A 7,644-nucleotide genomic window follows, 5' to 3' on the forward strand; every position below is an offset into this window, starting at 1 on the left:
CAAAAACTGCTGACTTTTCTTCCCTGCAGTAACTTCCTATTGAGTGAAAACATTGTTTATTCTTATTAAAAATATATATTTGTGATGCTTCCAGATTTATTTTTTAAAGACTAGAAAGCCTGTATTGCTGACATGTGAGGAGCAATTGCAACTAATAATAAAATAAAAAATTCTTTCTCTTCAAAAAAATAGTGTGCTGTTCATCCATGCTGAGAGTATGATATTCACAGTGCTTTAATGGATTTTCAATATCTTTCTTTTTTGTAAGCTCAATGTTGCAGCATTAGGTTATTATTGTACTTAGCTACATATTTATAGTTATTTGTGCAACAAAGCTTCGTATTTAGAAACTGGCATATAGTGTCAGCTGTTTAACATAGGATGTATTTATAAGATATTGCACAAGCAACCTTATATGCAGACATATAGCTAATAATGGTTGAATTGCAGATTCAGCTGGCATTCCATTACTCTTTTATCAGCTTAGAGCAACTAATGATAGGGCATCATAACTCTTAAATGCTTAGGTTTTTTTTTATATGATTTACCATGATATGTTTAGATGATCTGACTCAAATAAAAGTGCTGATTACAATAAGACAAAATTCCCTTTTCCACTGCTGTGAACTGTGCCCAGTTTAAGTTCTTCAAACTATTTCAGAGAAGTGCCTGTAGTTGTTCAGTTTAATGCATTATAAATCTATGTATTGCAGTATAGTTTCTCTGATGAATTAATGGTACTGTACTTCTGATAAGGTACTGTGCTGGCGTATGTAGATATGATAAAATGTAACTGAACAAATTTCTAACATGTTTAAGTAGTTTCAGATCTAGGGCAAGAAGATGCTGACAGCATTTGTACTGTGTTAAAGAGAAATCCTAATTTTGAAGATATATGATGTAAGCTCTTGATTCTGTAGAGTTTGTCAGTTGAAATTGATTCATTTGCTGTTTGGTTATCCATGGTGAGAGTACGCCACCTTTGCAGTCTCCACTCATCAAATTCACACAGGATTTAGTATGTAGTATTCTCCTGTGGACTGGGATGTTAATATTATCCTGACCAAACTGCTGAAAGACCTTTTTGGGTAACTAGATATTTATAAGATCAGATTTCTTATTGAGAGAGTCTTTTCTGTGAGAATGATTTCAGTGGGTGGAAAACGGGCAAAGCATAGAAAAACAGGTAAGACCACCTAGACAGCCTTAAAATTACTTCTGTTTTACAAAAGAAATGTAGACGACAGACTTACTACCAGGTAATTGCTGCTGTGATTGCAGTGGTTCAAGAGAACCAAGAGCACTTTCTACAGGACTGGCTTGCTGTTAGCCTCCTAGCATTTACGTAGGTCAAGCTCTTTCAATGCTGCTGCAGAAACAGACTCCTGTTTTCTTTCATAAGTGTCTAATAGGCACAGAAGGATATATATTTTGGCAATTGAACATATCCTGAATAAAAAAATCATAAGGGGTGAGCACTTCCAAATAAATGTAATGAGGAATAGGGTTGAATTATCCAGATTTAATTCCTTATATCAGGTTTAATTGGTCTAACTGTCTTTAACTGTACTAATCTCTAAAATTGACAGCCTAATGTGTATTTTTTCATTTGTTTAACTTCATCAGGTAAGTACACACAGATATTAGGTTATATAACTGAAATAAATTTTAATGAGATTTCAGCAAGTTTTATAAATAAACCAGATCAAGGAAAACATTTACATAATGTGAAGCCAGTTTTTAAAATTCTATTGCATAAGCTAAGCTGAAACCTTAGTACACAGAAGCCTCTGGTCCCAGATGTTTGAGGATACTCAGAATAAAAGCTGAAGTTAACATACTGATGATAGATTGTTTAAACACACTTACATTCTTTATTCCTTAGTTTTTACTCTTCCGAGAAAATTTTGTGTGCACAATGCTATTTCTAAAATATGCGAGCTGTTTAAATCGTATTTATTTCTGAAGGTTAGATAGCAATTGAAAGAGGACTAATTTAAAAAAGAAAAGAGAGCAGTAAGCAAAAGGGAAAGGTGGCACATGGCATAGTGGTTGCCTGGCTGACCTTAACTGTGCTTTGTTGCTTCCAATATCTCTTTTTTTCCTAGTTTCTTTTTCAAGTTGAAATTTAACTGTGGATTCCCACATTTTCCGAATACAAAGGGTCTGGGGAAGGAGGCAGTAGTTTGCATATAGTCTAACTAATGGTGTTCTGTTAAAACTTTTTCCAATAAAGTTCTATGCCTGTTTCAACCTTAACTTCAGTTTAACTAAGCTTTTCTGGTATATGGGATACCTTCCTAAATTGTCATCAGAATTCCTCAAGGTAATAAATTTTGACAGTGCTTTTCCTGTTGCCTTCTCTGGAAGATTTTTCCAAAAACTCGTTTAAATAAACATTGAAAATTCAGTCAAAAGTGGACAAAAGGACTTCATCTTGCTTGCTGTAAGAGCTCTGTAGGAAACTCTTCCATTATCAGTAAAATTCTACAAAATACATGAGAGTAACAAAAAATCAACTGACGTGCTTTTCAGAAATTCACCTTGATTATTTTCCTTTCCTTTTCTTGATAAGACTAGAGAACATAGTGATGTTTTATTTTAAGGCAGCAACAACTTTTGAAAATACACTTTTTCCAAAAGAATAAGTTAACTATCAATTTTACTTGAAAGCAAATTTATATTATTTATCTGGGTATGGACAATTACGCACTGATTTTGTTTGTCATAGATAATGTATATATAAGTGGCTCTGGAAATTAAGAATGAGAATTTCTCTTCATGACTGCTCGTAGGTGTTTTTTGTTCTGTTTTTTTTCGTTGTGTGTTTGGTTTTGTTTGTTTACTTGCTTCTTCTTTTGAAAAAAGGAAAAATTTCTTATGGTGCTTAGCTCGATGAACAAGCACAGCTGTTAATACAAACCCTTCAGCAGTCTGCTGGCTTTGAAATGTGTACTGATTTCAAGACAATTTAAGGAAAGAACTTCAAAGGAGCCATCAGCAACCATTCAGGTGAAACATTCTTTTTCACTCTTTGACTGAAGTTTATAAAATGGGGAGAATGGAACAATTTGCTAGGAGTGCTTCCAAGTGCAGAAAAGAATAGTCTAACCCTATCACTAGTATTGTTTGGAAAATATATAATGCCTTGTAGATGAATGATCCCAAACTAGTTTGGATCCAGAAGATACCTGTGCAGGAGAAATCTTCAATCTCTGTTAAGCCAGAGTATGGCACCTTGCCTTGTCGCAGCCCTCATAGTTCTAAGTGTATGCAGCCCTCATAGCATAGGTGTATGCTCTCCTGCTAAGTACCGTATATTATGTAAGGAGGAGCCTTGGGCAAATATCCAGGTCTTAGCAGAAGTTCTACTATCTCCACAATGTCCTGGGGGAAATTCTTTGGACATCAGCACTGGAATGGCCATGGTGCCTTTCCATGTGATTTTATAACAGGCCTATCCTAGAGCATTTTCCATTTTTTTTCCTAACTTATCCTGAATTATTTTTTTTTTAATGGACATTAATATAGACTATTTTAATTTATTTCATAGGATCATAGAATGGCTTGGGTTGAAGGGGATCCGAGGATCAATTATTGGAATTTGGTGATTTAGTTTCTTAAGCTGTGAGTAAAAACCAAACATAAGAACCAGCGGCCCTAGCACAAACTTTCTGAAACATCATTTATGTTTCCCTTTTCACCTTAATATTTCTCTGCACATGTACCATAGGCAAAAATATTGTTAGGTTTTGAATATAGGACCAAGTGTATAATGGCACTGCTGTCTGCAACTTTTAAGACAAGTCTCAGCAATATATGGAACAGCTTATTGGTTTAAGAAAGCATTCCTTGCACTGTGATTTTGTACCTGCAAACACAAATTTTATTGTTATTGTTATAACTCACACTACCGTGCTTTATGTTGTACTTTTCTTATTTGCTAAACAGCTAGCTGGCAATGTAGCTGAAGCCAAGAGTTGGAAGAATAGACAATACTAATAACAGAGGATGAATGCAAGCACAGCAGTTTTACTTTGGCATATTATTTTCATGAACTTAACATATTATGCAAGGCTTTCCTGGAAATAAAAAGAAAACACCTTTCCAAATCATCTTTATTTGGGTAGAATGGGTGCATAATTACACTTAACTTCTCCAAAATAAATGTTCACTTATTGACCTGAATTGTGCCCTGGATACCTCTGCTAATGTTTTTTTTCCTACTACTTGTTTGCTCACTTTCGTTCACAAGGGAAGAGGATGGAGATGTGCTGGATACTCCATTATTCTATGGACAACTCTCCTAGTTACTCTTTTTTACGTGAACTTCCTGATGAAACAGGAGGCTGTATATCCTTAAAATGATATATTAGATGATTGGTAATTTACCAAAAATGTCTCTCTACCTTTGGTTTAAAAGATTTGATGTTCTGATCTCTGAGGAGTTTTTCTGCATGTACTGGACTTTATCTATATAGCTTGTAAGAATTTCAGATATATTTTTTTAAAATTTAAATTAAGAAACTTCAGATCTTATCCACAGTAAAAAGCTCCAGGAGAGACTTAGACTACTTTCGAATATGTTTTAGTCTCTGAAGAAGCCATCAATTTAAAATATCAAAGTATTTTTCAGTCGAGAACAGAGATGATTTTTTGTTAGATTTCTTTTTTAATTAAATTCTCATTCTCATTTTTCTAATTATAGACCTAGTGGATTTTACACTTTTTTTGTTCTATTTTAATTTTTAAGACCAAGCAGAGTTTTATCCCAGTATCTTCTGTTCCTTCCTTCTAAGCCCTCTGATTTAAATACTAAAAGGAGAAAAGGAGAAGGGCAAGAGGGAGGGAGAGAGGAGAGCAAGGCTGAGGATGCAATTTAAAGGGCATCGTGTGCTGGTTGTTTTTAATGCAGATTTTTAACAGATGCATTAAAAAACGGAGCATTAACACTGATACCTAAGTAATAATACCAATGGCTGCTGTGTTTTGGTAATGAAAATAGTAAATGAAGCAAATGCTTCATGTTCGTTAGCAAACTTGGATGGGTGTTTGGGAAAACAGCTCACAAGATGAACCTTTGTTATCAATGCTGTAGCTTTTGATTAGCAGTTATGAAAGTTAATTTGGTTTTCTCTTAAAAAAAGATAAAACTCTTTGCTAGCTAAAAAATAAGGAAGCAACATCTATAACTTAAACAAGAGCTAAAACAATTTGGTTCTATTTCTTTACTATGTTAATTATTGAATGTAAACGAAAACATTCATTATTCTTTATATTTTTCTCTGAGGAACATATAATTTTTTAGAAGAAGCTGTTTGAAATAAAAACAGTATGTAAAGCTATGCCACAACTGGGACTTTAAAACTCTAACAATATTTTGTTAAAAAAAAAAAAAAAAAAAAAGACATGAAATGATTGTACAAACAGGCAAAATATTCTTAATAGTAGAGGAACACTTTTGAAATACGAGGTTCTTTCAAGTTTTCTCTTGCAAAGTCCATGTAAAATTATAATGTTGTTAAGAAGCTTACATATAATATTTTAAAATCTTTTGTAAGTTAAGTTCCTGTCTGCATCCCTCTTGAAAAGAAATGTGGACTGTTTGAGACATAATTTGTGTAACAAAATATCTTTATTTCTGAGTTAATTTAATTTTTACATGCCTCTGTTACACAGGAAGTATACTTTTAATAAAAGTCATGTGTTTGGAGCAGTAATTTTTGCATTCAACATAAATTATTTTCTAGCTGTTTGATGTGAACCCTACTTTTTCTGTGAATAAATATATTAGTAGTTACAGTATGAGTCTCATCTTACTGTATCAGTACCAATGTGTTACCAGTCATTATACAGGAAATAAACCTTTAGGGATTCATATTAAATTTTGAGCAAAACTGTAACTGCACTTTTAGTTTTAAGATATACTCTCGGTCCTTCTTCACCTAGGTTTCTTGTACCATTCTGTGTCTTAGTGCCCTCCCCTTCCAGAAAAGAACAAACAAACAAACAACTGCTTTTGTAATTTCTGATTTAAACAGAGTCTAGCACCGTATGAAACACTTTGCTGACCTTTTTAGCAATGTCAGAACATGAAACAGAGAAGGAGGATATCCTATGGTGTATAATACGTTAAGGCAATTACCTCATCAGCATGAAAGGTCCATAACTAATCTACACCAGAGACATGTGAACAGTTGGAGGGGGACATTCTTAAGAATGTGAAGAAGCACATCACGTGTTTTTATGAGAGTTGTTCAGCACATAAGTGGAAAAGTCAGCACGTGAATGTTTTCTGAACTTCTGTGTCATATTTGTTGTCTGTTTCCAGTGTTTTTCATTTGTTTTCTCCTCCCCACTAATTATTTCAAGGCTAAGGCCTTATGAAAGACATAATCGAACTGTACTTCTTACGGAAAACTGAATTGGGGTGGAGGATTTTCCTCATATTTTCCCTATGATAAGAAGCAATACTCTCCTTACCTTTTTAACCGTGACTATCCAATAACGAAAACATTGTGGATGGTAACAGAATGAGAAGGAAGCTTTTTTTTTCCCATTCCTCAAATTTCTATACCTGTTTGAAGTTGTACCTCTACACTATTATTATTCTTTCTCTAGTCTTACCTGAGCATGTGCGAAGCCAGAAGAGAAACTAATTATGAAGATTCATGTTCCAGGCAAATAAGATATAACTCTACTTATCCATTGCACATCACAATTATATAATTGCTGCTATGGTAGAATTTCATAACTTACAGCATATGTTTTTACTTAATATATGCTTTTCTATGTAGGTTCTTTTTTTTTCTAAAACAACTGTTTTTGGATAGATTTGAAATATTACCCCAAACCTCCAAATGCCAGATGTAATGAACTCATGTGAATGAGTGAACTCAAGTTTTATTAGCCTTGTTTAAAACTTGCAAATAACATGTTTTTAAATCTTTTGGTTTGAGAACTCTCTTGTGATTTTTTTTATGTTTGCCTTTGTTTGAAAGTATTCCTTATTATGGAGGAGAAAAGAATCCAACAATAGATCTGTGGGCAATTGGTAAAGACAGTTTCTATTATACTTATTAGATCATAGTAATCTATTATTCAAAAACATGCTAGAATTATTGGCTCACATAGGAGAGTTGCTCCAAAAGTAATGCCTATTTCAATATGTTGGCCACAATGGCAGAGGCAGATGTTGGTACTATTGTAGTAGAGTTGAACCTTCCCACCAATATCCCATTAGATTTTGTTGCCATATGACAAATTGTTGCCAGATTGCAGCAGAAGAGCAGTCTGACAGAACAGTGTCTGACATGGAAGTGTGTATGAAGCAAAGGTGTGGAATAGAATTCCTCCATGTGGGAAAAAAACTGCACCCATTGACATTCATCTACACTTGCTGAACATTTCTGGAGACCAAACAGATGATATGAGCACAGTGAGGCAGTGGGTGGTGTGTTTCTCAGAAGTGACTGCGACATGAAAGACAAGCCATGTCTTGACCAAATTCTGTGGTATCTCTGATATCATTAACCATCCCTATTATTTATATTTTTTTTAAAACCCATGTGTGTCTTTCCTAAAATATTTCTTACTGCCTGCAGTGCTATACAACTTCTTTAAGCAGATAATTAGTAAAATCTC

This window comes from Tympanuchus pallidicinctus, unplaced genomic scaffold (genome assembly GCF_026119805.1).
Source record: "Tympanuchus pallidicinctus isolate F22 unplaced genomic scaffold, pur_lepc_1.0 scaffold1, whole genome shotgun sequence".
In the NCBI taxonomy this organism is placed as follows: domain Eukaryota; kingdom Metazoa; phylum Chordata; class Aves; order Galliformes; family Phasianidae; genus Tympanuchus; species Tympanuchus pallidicinctus.